Raw genomic sequence first — 12157 nt, 5'->3', positions numbered from 1 at the left:
TATATTTATCTACCTGGTACCACCATAGACTATATCTATATTTATCTACCTGGTACCACCAAAGACTATATCTATATTTATCTACCTGGTACCACCATAGACTATATCTATATTTATCTACCTGGTACCACCATAGACTATATCTATATTTATCTACCTGGTACCACCATAGACTATATCTATATTTATCTACCTGGTACCACCAAAGACTATATCTATATTTATCTACCTGGTACCACCATAGACTATATCTATATTTATCTACCTGGTACCATCATAGACTATATCTATATGTATCTACCTGGTACCATCATAGACTATATCTATATTTATCTACCTGGTACCACGATAGACTATATCTATATTTATCTACCTGGTACCACGATAGACTATATCTATCTACCTGGTACCACCATAGACTATATCTATATCTATCTACCTTGTTAAAGCCGGATTTGGATACAAAAAGATTTCCCAAACTTTAAACATCCCAAGGAGCATTGTGCAAGCGATAATATTGAAATGGAAGGAGTATCAGACCACTGCAAATCTACCAAGACCTGGCCGTCCCTCTAAACTATCAGCTCATACAAGGAGAAGACTGATCAGAGATGCAGCCATGAGGCCCATGATCACTCTGGATGAACTGCAGAAATCTACAGCTGAGGTGGGAGACTCTGTCCATAGGACAACAATCAATCGTATATTGCACAAATCTGGCCTTTATGGAAGAGAGGCAAGAAGAAGGCCATTTCTTAAAGATATCCAGAAAAAGTGTTGTTTAAAGTTTGCCACAAGCCACCTGGGAGACACACCAAACATGTGGAAGAAGGTGCTCTGGTCAGATGAAACCAAAATTGAACTTTTTGGCAACAATGCAAAACGTTATGTTTGGCGTAAAAGCAACACAGCTGAACACACCATCCCCACTCTCAAACATGGTGGTGGCAGCATCATGGTTTGGGCCTGCTTTTCTTCAGCAGGGACAGGGAAGATGGTTAAAACTGATGGGAAGATGGATGGAGCCAAATACAGGACCATTCTGGAAGAAAACCTGATGGAGTCTGCAAAAGACCTGAGACTGGGACGGAGATTTGTCTTCCAACAAGACAATGATCCAAAACATAAAGCAAAATCTACAATGGAATGGTTCAAAAATTAACATATCCAGGTGTTAGAATGGCCAAGTCAAAGTCCAGAACCTGAATCCAATCGAGAATCTGTGGAAAGAACTGAAAACTGCTGTTCACAAATGCTCTCCATCCAACCTCACTGAGCTCGAGCTGTTTTGCAAGGAGGAATGGGAAAAAAATGTCAGTCTCTCGATGTGCAAAACTGATAGAGACATACCCCAAGCGACTTACAGCTGTAATCGCAGCAAAAGGTGGCGCTACAAAGTATTAACTTAAGGGGGCTGAATAATTTTGCACGCCCAATTTTTCAGTTTTTGATTTGTTAAAAAAGTTTGAAATATCCAATAAATGTCGTTCCACTTCATGATTGTGTCCCACTTGTTGTTGATTCTTCACAAAAAATACAGTTTTATATCTTTATGTTTGAAGCCTGAAATGTGGCAAAAGGTGGCAAAGTTCAAGGGGGCCAAATACTTTCGCAAGGCACTGTATATTTATCTACCTGGTACCACCATAGACTATATCTATATTTATCTACCTGGTACCACCATAGACTATATCTATATGTATCTACCTGGTACCACCATAGACTATATCTATATTTATCTACCTGGTACCACCATAGACTATATCTATATTTATCTACCTGGTACCACCATAGACTATATCTATATGTATCTACCTGGTACCACCATAGACTATATCTATATTTATCTACCTGGTACCACCATAGACTATATCTATATTTATCTACCTGGTACCACCATAGACTATATCTATATTTATCTACCTGGTACCACCATAGACTATATCTATATTTATCTACCTGGTACCACCATAGACTATATCTATATTTATCTACCTGGTACCACCATAGACTATATCTATATTTATCTACCTGGTACCACCATAGACTATATCTATATGTATCTACCTGGTACCACCATAGACTATATCTATATTTATCTACCTGGTACCACCATAGACTATATCTATATTTATCTACCTGGTACCACCATAGACTATATCTATATTTATCTACCTGGTACCACCATAGACTATATCTATATTTATCTACCTGGTACCACCATAGACTATATCTATATTTATCTACCTGGTACCACCATAGACTATATCTATATGTATCTACCTGGTACCACCATAGACTATATCTATATTTATCTACCTGGTACCACCATAGACTATATCTATATTTATCTACCTGGTACCACCATAGACTATATCTATATTTATCTACCTGGTACCACCATAGACTATATCAATATGTATCTACCTGGTACCACCATAGACTATATCTATATCTATCTACCTGGTACCACCATAGACTATATCTATATTTATCTACCTGGTACCACCATAGACTATATCTATATGTATCTACCTGGTACCACCATAGACTATATCTATATTTATCTACCTGGTACCACCATAGACTATATCTATATTTATCTACCTGGTACCACCATAGACTATATCTATATTTATCTACCTGGTACCACCATAGACTATATCTATATTTATCTACCTGGTACCACCATAGACTATATCTATATTTATCTACCTGGTACCACCATAGACTATATCTATATTTATCTACCTGGTACCACCATAGACTATATCAATATCTATCTACCTGGTACCACCATAGACTATATCTATATTTATCTACCTGGTACCACCATAGACTATATCTATATTTATCTACCTGGTACCACCATAGACTATATCTATATTTATCTACCTGGTACCACCATAGACTATATCTATATTTATCTACCTGGTACCACCATAGACTATATCTATATTTATCTACCTGGTACCACCATAGACTATATCTATATTTATCTACCTGGTACCACCATAGACTATATCTATATTTATCTACCTGGTACCACCATAGACTATATCTATATGTATCTACCTGGTACCACCATAGACTATATCTATATTTATCTACCTGGTACCACCATAGACTATATCTATATTTATCTACCTGGTACCACCATAGACTATATCTATATTTATCTACCTGGTACCACCATAGACTATATCTATATTTATCTACCTGGTACCACCATAGACTATATCTATATTTATCTACCTGGTACCACCATAGACTATATCTATATTTATCTACCTGGTACCACCATAGACTATATCTATATGTATCTACCTGGTACCACCATAGACTATATCTATATTTATCTACCTGGTACCACCATAGACTATATCTATATTTATCTACCTGGTACCACCATAGACTATATCTATATTTATCTACCTGGTACCACCATAGACTATATCTATATTTATCTACCTGGTACCACCATAGACTATATCTATATTTATCTACCTGGTACCACCATAGACTATATCTATATGTATCTACCTGGTACCACCATAGACTATATCTATATTTATCTACCTGGTACCACCATAGACTATATCTATATTTATCTACCTGGTACCACCATAGACTATATCTATATTTATCTACCTGGTACCACCATAGACTATATCAATATGTATCTACCTGGTACCACCATAGACTATATCTATATCTATCTACCTGGTACCACCATAGACTATATCTATATTTATCTACCTGGTACCACCATAGACTATATCTATATGTATCTACCTGGTACCACCATAGACTATATCTATATTTATCTACCTGGTACCACCATAGACTATATCTATATTTATCTACCTGGTACCACCATAGACTATATCTATATTTATCTACCTGGTACCACCATAGACTATATCTATATTTATCTACCTGGTACCACCATAGACTATATCTATATTTATCTACCTGGTACCACCATAGACTATATCTATATTTATCTACCTGGTACCACCATAGACTATATCAATATCTATCTACCTGGTACCACCATAGACTATATCTATATTTATCTACCTGGTACCACCATAGACTATATCTATATTTATCTACCTGGTACCACCATAGACTATATCTATATTTATCTACCTGGTACCACCATAGACTATATCTATATTTATCTACCTGGTACCACCATAGACTATATCTATATTTATCTACCTGGTACCACCATAGACTATATCTATATTTATCTACCTGGTACCACCATAGACTATATCTATATTTATCTACCTGGTACCACCATAGACTATATCTATATTTATCTACCTGGTACCACCATAGACTATATCTATATTTATCTACCTGGTACCACCATAGACTATATCTATATTTATCTACCTGGTACCACCATAGACTATATCTATATCTATCTACCTGGTACCACCATAGACTATATCTATATTTATCTACCTGGTACCACCATAGACTATATCTATATTTATCTACCTGGTACCACCAAAGACTATATCTATATTTATCTACCTGGTACCACCATAGACTATATCTATATTTATCTACCTGGTACCACCATAGACTATATCTATATGTATCTACCTGGTACCACCATAGACTATATCTATATTTATCTACCTGGTACCACCATAGACTATATCTATATTTATCTACCTGGTACCACCATAGACTATATCTATATGTATCTACCTGGTACCACCATAGACTATATCTATATGTATCTACCTGGTACCACCATAGACTATATCTATATTTATCTACCTGGTACCACCATAGACTATATCTATATGTATCTACCTGGTACCACCATAGACTATATCTATATTTATCTACCTGGTACCACCATAGACTATATCTATATTTATCTACCTGGTACCACCATAGACTATATCTATATGTATCTACCTGGTACCACCATAGACTATATCTATATTTATCTACCTGGTACCACCATAGACTATATCTATATTTATCTACCTGGTACCACCATAGACTATATCTATATGTATCTACCTGGTACCACCATAGACTATATCTATATTTATCTACCTGGTACCATCATAGACTATATCTATATTTATCTACCTGGTACCACCATAGACTATATCTATATTTATCTACCTGGTACCACCATAGACTATATCTATATTTATCTACCTGGTACCACCATAGACTATATCTATATTTATCTACCTGGTACCACCATAGACTATATCTATATGTATCTACCTGGTACCACCATAGACTATATCTATATTTATCTACCTGGTACCACCATAGACTATATCTATATTTATCTACCTGGTACCACCATAGACTATATCTATATGTATCTACCTGGTACCACCATAGACTATATCTATATGTATCTACCTGGTACCACCATAGACTATATCTATATCTATCTACCTGGTACCACCATAGACTATATCTATATGTATCTACCTGGTACCACCATAGACTATATCTATATTTATCTACCTGGTACCACCATAGACTATATCTATATTTATCTACCTGGTACCACCATAGACTATATCTATATTTATCTACCTGGTACCACCATAGACTATATCTATATCTATCTACCTGGTACCACCATAGACTATATCTATATTTATCTACCTGGTACCACCATAGACTATATCTATATGTATCTACCTGGTACCACCATAGACTATATCTATATTTATCTACCTGGTACCACCATAGACTATATCTATATTTATCTACCTGGTACCACCATAGACTATATCTATATTTATCTACCTGGTACCACCATAGACTATATCTATATTTATCTACCTGGTACCACCATAGACTATATCTATATTTATCTACCTGGTACCACCATAGACTATATCTATATTTATCTACCTGGTACCACCATAGACTATATCTATATTTATCTACCTGGTACCACCATAGACTATATCTATATGTATCTACCTGGTACCACCATAGACTATATCTATATTTATCTACCTGGTACCACCATAGACTATATCTATATTTATCTACCTGGTACCACCATAGACTATATCTATATTTATCTACCTGGTACCACCATAGACTATATCTATATTTATCTACCTGGTACCACCATAGACTATATCTATATTTATCTACCTGGTACCACCAAAGACTATATCTATATTTATCTACCTGGTACCACCATAGACTATATCAATATTTACCCTTCAATGTTCACTTTTTACTTTGTAAGTGAACAATGTCTCTGCAAAACTTTTCGGATAAGATAGATTTATAGAACGGTTTGAAGGTGTAATTTCCAAGGCTATTTCGAGACCTGCTAGTATTTTTTTTCCAGAGGGGCATCTTTATCCTCATATCCACCTTAAAACACAGCAAATATTCTTTACTATTGTATCCCCTATAGCCAGGTTTGACTCTGGTTTGGCTCCTCACTTGTATGTGTTCAGTTCAGAGCCAGGGGACGGAGAGAGCAAAAAAAAAAATGTTCATCTCCTCCTCTCCTCCTCTCCACACAGCTAAAGTCCACAGCCGGTAAACAACTCCAGAACACGACGTGGAATCAAATCAAACGTATCCATATAGCCCTTCGTACATCAGCTGATATCTCAAAGTGCTGTACATAAACCCAGCCTAAAACCCCAAACAGCAAGCAATGCAGGTGTAGAAGCACGGTGGCTAGGAAAAACTCCCTAGAAAGGCCAAAACCTAGGAAGAAACCTAGAGAGGAACCAGACTACGAGGGGTGGCCAGTCCTCTTCTGGCTGTGCCGGGTGGAGATTATAACAGAACATGGCCAAGATGTTCAAATGTTCATAAATGACCAGCATGGTCAAATAATAGGTCTGGGACAGGTAGCACGTCCGGTGAACAGGTCAGGATTCCATAGCCGCAGGCAGAACAGTTGAAACTGGAGCAGCAGCACGGCCAGGTGGACTGGGGACAGCAAGAAGTCATCATGCCAGGTAGTCCTGAGGCATGGTCCTACGGCTCAGGTCCTCCGAGAGAGAGAAAGAAAGAGAGAAAGAAAGAGAGAATTAGAGAGAGCATACTTAAATTCACACAGGACACCGATAAGACAGGAGAAGTACTCCAGATATAACAAACTGACCCCTAGCCCCCAGACACATAAAGTACTGCAGCATAAATACTGGAGGCTGAGACAGGAGGGGTCCACTGTATGAACCACTGCATGAATCTCCATGTGAAGATACTGGTTAAAAGTTTGAAGCCGTTTCTATTTGATAGCGAGAACGTCCACCGGTGACTACGTCTATTCTATTTGAGATCCACTGTGAGTGAAAATTCAACTGTTTTATGAAGATAGAAACACACAGTTCAGTTAACCTAAAGTCATTCAGATGTATTTTAACTATATAGTTAAATCTACTTTACTCAGACCTCTATTTTACCATTATGTCAAATGCTTTCGTATATTCACAATGTACCATGAGCTGTTGAAAAACCTCCAAGTCAGCAAAGAAAGAATAAACTTTTCCTTTGGCGTTTGGCGATGATTGCACATACAGTAAGCAAAAATAAGAGTGCCAAGCAATCACACAAGCATGCACCTCCTCTCATATTCGGAGCAGAGCAACTTGTGAAATACCTCCCCAGCCCTCATTTCAGTGTGAGGTGTGGTGGAGATGAGGCTAAAAAAATACTACTAAAACCCTCCACAGTGGCTAAATGAGGTGCCAGGGAGAGAGAGGTGAGTCGACTGTGCCCTGACATGTGGAAGAAATGATGGCGAGAGAGAGAGAGGTGAAGGGGATAGAAAAGGGAGAGGTGAGAGGGAGAGAGATAGGAGAGGTGAGGAGAGAGAGAAAGGACAAGTGAGGTGAGAGAGAAAGGAGAGGTGAGTGGGAGAGAGAAAGAGGAGAGGTGAGTGGGAGAGAGATAGGAGAGGTGAGGGGGAGAGAGAAAGGACAAGTGAGGTGAGAGAGAAAGGAGTGTTGAGGGAGAAAGGAGAGGTGAGGTGGAGAGAGAAAGGTGAAGGGACTGACTCCCCCCTCACCCTACAGCCCCACACCCAGGCGGTCTGGAGTCTGGAGGAAAAGGGTGTAATTTGGCAGAGCTGGCTGGATTACGCAGATGATCCGGTATAAACAGTTAGGTTACCTCTGCTCTGTAGCACCGGGAGAAAAAAAACTGACTGGGAGGACACGAGAGAGAAAAGGTGACAATGGTGTGTGTGAGTGTGTGTGTGTGTGCGTGCGTGTGACCATTTGTGCGTACACGCAGGTGTGTGTGTGTGTGTGTTCGTTCCTCTGTGTGTGTGTGTGTGTGTGTGTGTGTGTGTGTGTGTGTGTGTGTGTGTGTGTGTGTGTGTGCACCTGTGTGTGTGTACATGAGAGAGATGTCAAGGCAGTGCTCCCAGCTCCAGTGCCGATGGTAATCCAATTGATTAAACGTCTGTGGCGAGCTGCTCTGTGACAAAGAGATGCATTCTAGGGGAAGGAGCAGACATTGGCCCTATGTAAATGGGAAGTATTTGTATTCATTGGTTGGGAACTGAGGAGAAGGAAAGAAATAGTGAAATAGTCCCCCACGGGTGATTTTGACTGGTGAGGGCGTTTTTGAGGTGCTTCATGCCTCCAAATGAGGCTTTTTCTCGCTAACAGAATAAAATTGCAGGTCCTCTTTTAATGCTTTTCAAAAGTTTTCCTCCCTTGTCTCGTTGAGAAGTCGCTGAACTGTGCTGAGTAGTTTTGCTCTGGCACGGAGGTAAGGGTTGACGAGATAATGATATGAAATGTAGATGTCGCTTGAGATGCATATTTCCCCTTTTAGTGTATCACATGCAATATATCCACGAATCAAAAGTCAGAGAACTTATAATTCAATTTCTACTTCTCTGATTTTTCTAATTTTGAGTCTGTTGGGACAATTGAAAGCCCCGACCAGGAGAGCTCAGTCGAAACAGGGATTATTGTTGGCATACTCTTTTATAATGCTCTTATTCTTTATTCATTGTTTATTCATAAGGTGCTCGCTCGGCTAGGGCTCAAGACCCTTTTTAACGAGGTGGGTTAGTCTGCTGACTGTAATTTGAAGAATATATCAGCATTAGGATATCGCCGGTGGTCAAACAATCTCACCCGCGGCACTAATATTTAGAAGCAGTGGTTCTCACTCCTCAGGCGCCTTTACCTCTAGACCTGAGAGAGCAGAGTTGCATGGGAAAGATTGATCATTCGTGTGAATACTGTACACGAGAGTGTTCTACTCATGAAAGAAAACAAATTGGCTCTTTTCTCCAACTCTCCAAACATTATATATGAATCTGAAGTGCTTTTGCCAACTGTAAATTGACAGTGAAAAATTATTTTCATGTTTATAAAAATGTTCGATAATTTGTCAATAGTTTCTGGCTGCACTACATTTTTATTTATGATTGAACTTTTTTATTTATTATCAAAACAAATCATGAATTCTTGTTTAATTCCAACGTACAGATAATCATTCAAATGTACACGTCCTAGTGTACAACATGTTGAGATTCTCATCAATGTCATCCATATTAGAACAAGCTCGCAGGCAACATTAATGTATATCAATCTAAAGTGAATGCTTGGGTCTGTAATACAAATTAGAATTCACAATGTACATGACTGGAGTCTTTGAACGTGAATGAGGTCATATTTCATTTGAAAACTACAAATGTTTAGTGTTAGCGCTGCATTATAAATAATGTACATTATGTGTTCTCCGTATCTGTGGTTAGTGAAAGAGATATACACTCAAATTAATTAATATGGTTTGCAGGTATGTCTGGGGTTTGCTTGTAAATGAGTTTTCTATATATTTCATATTTGCCTGGTTAAATAAATATATGAATAACTCAACGTATCCTGAGGGATGTAGAGTGAATACATCTGCTCTGTAATCACTCATGAGAGGGACTATACATTTACAAACATGTTGATATTGCCAACTAATTAGAATACATTTGGTGCTTCATGTACATTATACCTAATCCGCAATATCTTGTCCACACACACACACACACACACACACACACACACACACACACACACACACACACACTAGTGGTTACAAACACATTTTAACAAGAGTAAGTCGCATCGCAATCACACAGCCAGAAGCGGACTGGCCACACCTCAGAGCTTGGTTCCACTCTAGGTTTCTTCGTAGGTTCATGCCTTTCTAGGGAGTTTTTCCTAGCCACCGTGCTTCTACATCTGCATTGCTTGCTGTTTGGGTTTTTAGGCTGGTTATCTGTATAAGCACTTTGTGACATCTGCTGATGTAAGAAGGGCTGCAGGGGACATTCAGAGCCTGGTTCCTCTCGCTACATTTTATTGAAATTTGACAGAGAGGCGTTTAGAGATTATTACAGTTTTGTTCAATCACTTTGGACACATTTTCAGATGTAAGTGGTATATTTTCAAAACTCTAAGTACAAAACTCTAAACTGATAACACTTGTAATTGCCCCCTGTCTTACATTCAGAACCTTTGATTGTGCATTCATTGGGGGTTTAACACGCCTTTCACCCCTGTGAAATACCAGGAGAACATTCAGCTTAGTCACAATACATCAGATAATGACGGGCTCACCATTTAGTCATTTTAAATACCATTTAATCCAATAGCAAAAAAAGATACACATTTCGAAACTGTTCTTTTCGAAGTGTTGAATAGAAAGAATAGTAGATGGTAAATGTCATTTTCCATACAGTATTTTACTATAAATTGACCTGCATTTTAAAAAATCCTACGCAGGACAAATCATCAGAAATATTGGTATTATAAAGCAGTTGGCTACAGTGAAAACCAACTAGCTCTCACCGTCTCACCTCAGAATGAGACGTTCATCCATGCTTCTCAAACGTCCAATGTCAAAGTTGTTCCAAACGTCAAATTCCAAAGTGTTTAAGGTTAAGTTTAGGCATTAACTACACATTTTTAAGGTTAGAGTTAAGTTCAGGTATTAACTATACATTCTTAAAGGAAAACCCCACCCAAAAACTATAGGTATTTGTTGAATTAGTCCAACGTTAACATAGTCCCAATTTTGTTTTGCTTCTCAGTAATCAGGTTTCAAGGTATGTAACTTTCAAAAGACAGAAATGTATTTTTCTGTATTCTGAACTTGACATATATTTATATTGTATGTATTAGCTGGAAGTAGAAGCCTAAGTGTTGTTGTCCATTAGTTTACTCCAGTTAGGGGAGGGATGGTAGGATTAGGGGAAAATAATAAAGGAAAACGATATCTAATTTATATTTATATATATATATATATATGTAGCAACCAAAAAATTTGTTAAACAAATCAAGCTTTTGACTGGAACTGTATTTTCCAAATAATTACATTGATGGAAGCCACAATATATCTGCAATATTAAAGCTGGCCAACCCCCTAATATTTCAGAACATCTTTCTATCGCTGGATTCAAACTTGCAACCTTTGTATTCAGAGGCAGATGCTTAAGACTCTCCAACCATCCCAGTCCACAACACCCTAGCCAAACCGAAACCACCTTGAAAGTAACAGCGCTCACTGCTGCCCACATCATCTCCAGACTTCCTCAGACATCGAGGTTGACCTGGCTGATAAAAACGTAGCATGACAATTCTGCCCCATGCAACATTGTACAAGTTCACCTTTTCTGTGTGACTTCTCAGCTGATACAGTATTGCCTGTCTCTTTCCTTGAAATGCATACGCTTAAGGTGTATCAATTCAATTCATATAACGAGTGGAAAATATTGTTATATACAACCCAAAATGGTAGCACATAGAGTGCCTCTTTCCACTTTGTCTTATTGAAGTACACTGGCTGATGGAGAATGATGATGGAGCCACGTCCATATGATTTGGTTTTACCTTCCAAATTGGTACATTTAGGAGGTTAAAATATGATTGTTGTGGTTGTGGTTGTTGTTGATGTGGTTGTTGTGGTTGTGGTTGTTGTTGTTGTTGTTGTTGTTGTTGTGGTTGTGGTGGTTGTTGTGGTGGTGGTTGTGGTTATTGTGGTGGTGATGGTGTTTGTGGTTTTTGTTGTGGTTGTGGTGGTTGTTGTGGTTGTTGTGGTGGTGGTGGTGGTGGTTGTGGTTGTTGTTGTGGTTGTTGTGGTTGTGGTTGTGGTGGTG

This window comes from Oncorhynchus mykiss, chromosome 19, assembly GCF_013265735.2.
Source record: "Oncorhynchus mykiss isolate Arlee chromosome 19, USDA_OmykA_1.1, whole genome shotgun sequence".
Classification (NCBI taxonomy): Eukaryota; Metazoa; Chordata; class Actinopteri; order Salmoniformes; family Salmonidae; genus Oncorhynchus; species Oncorhynchus mykiss.
Note: the sequence above shows the minus strand (reverse complement) of the source record.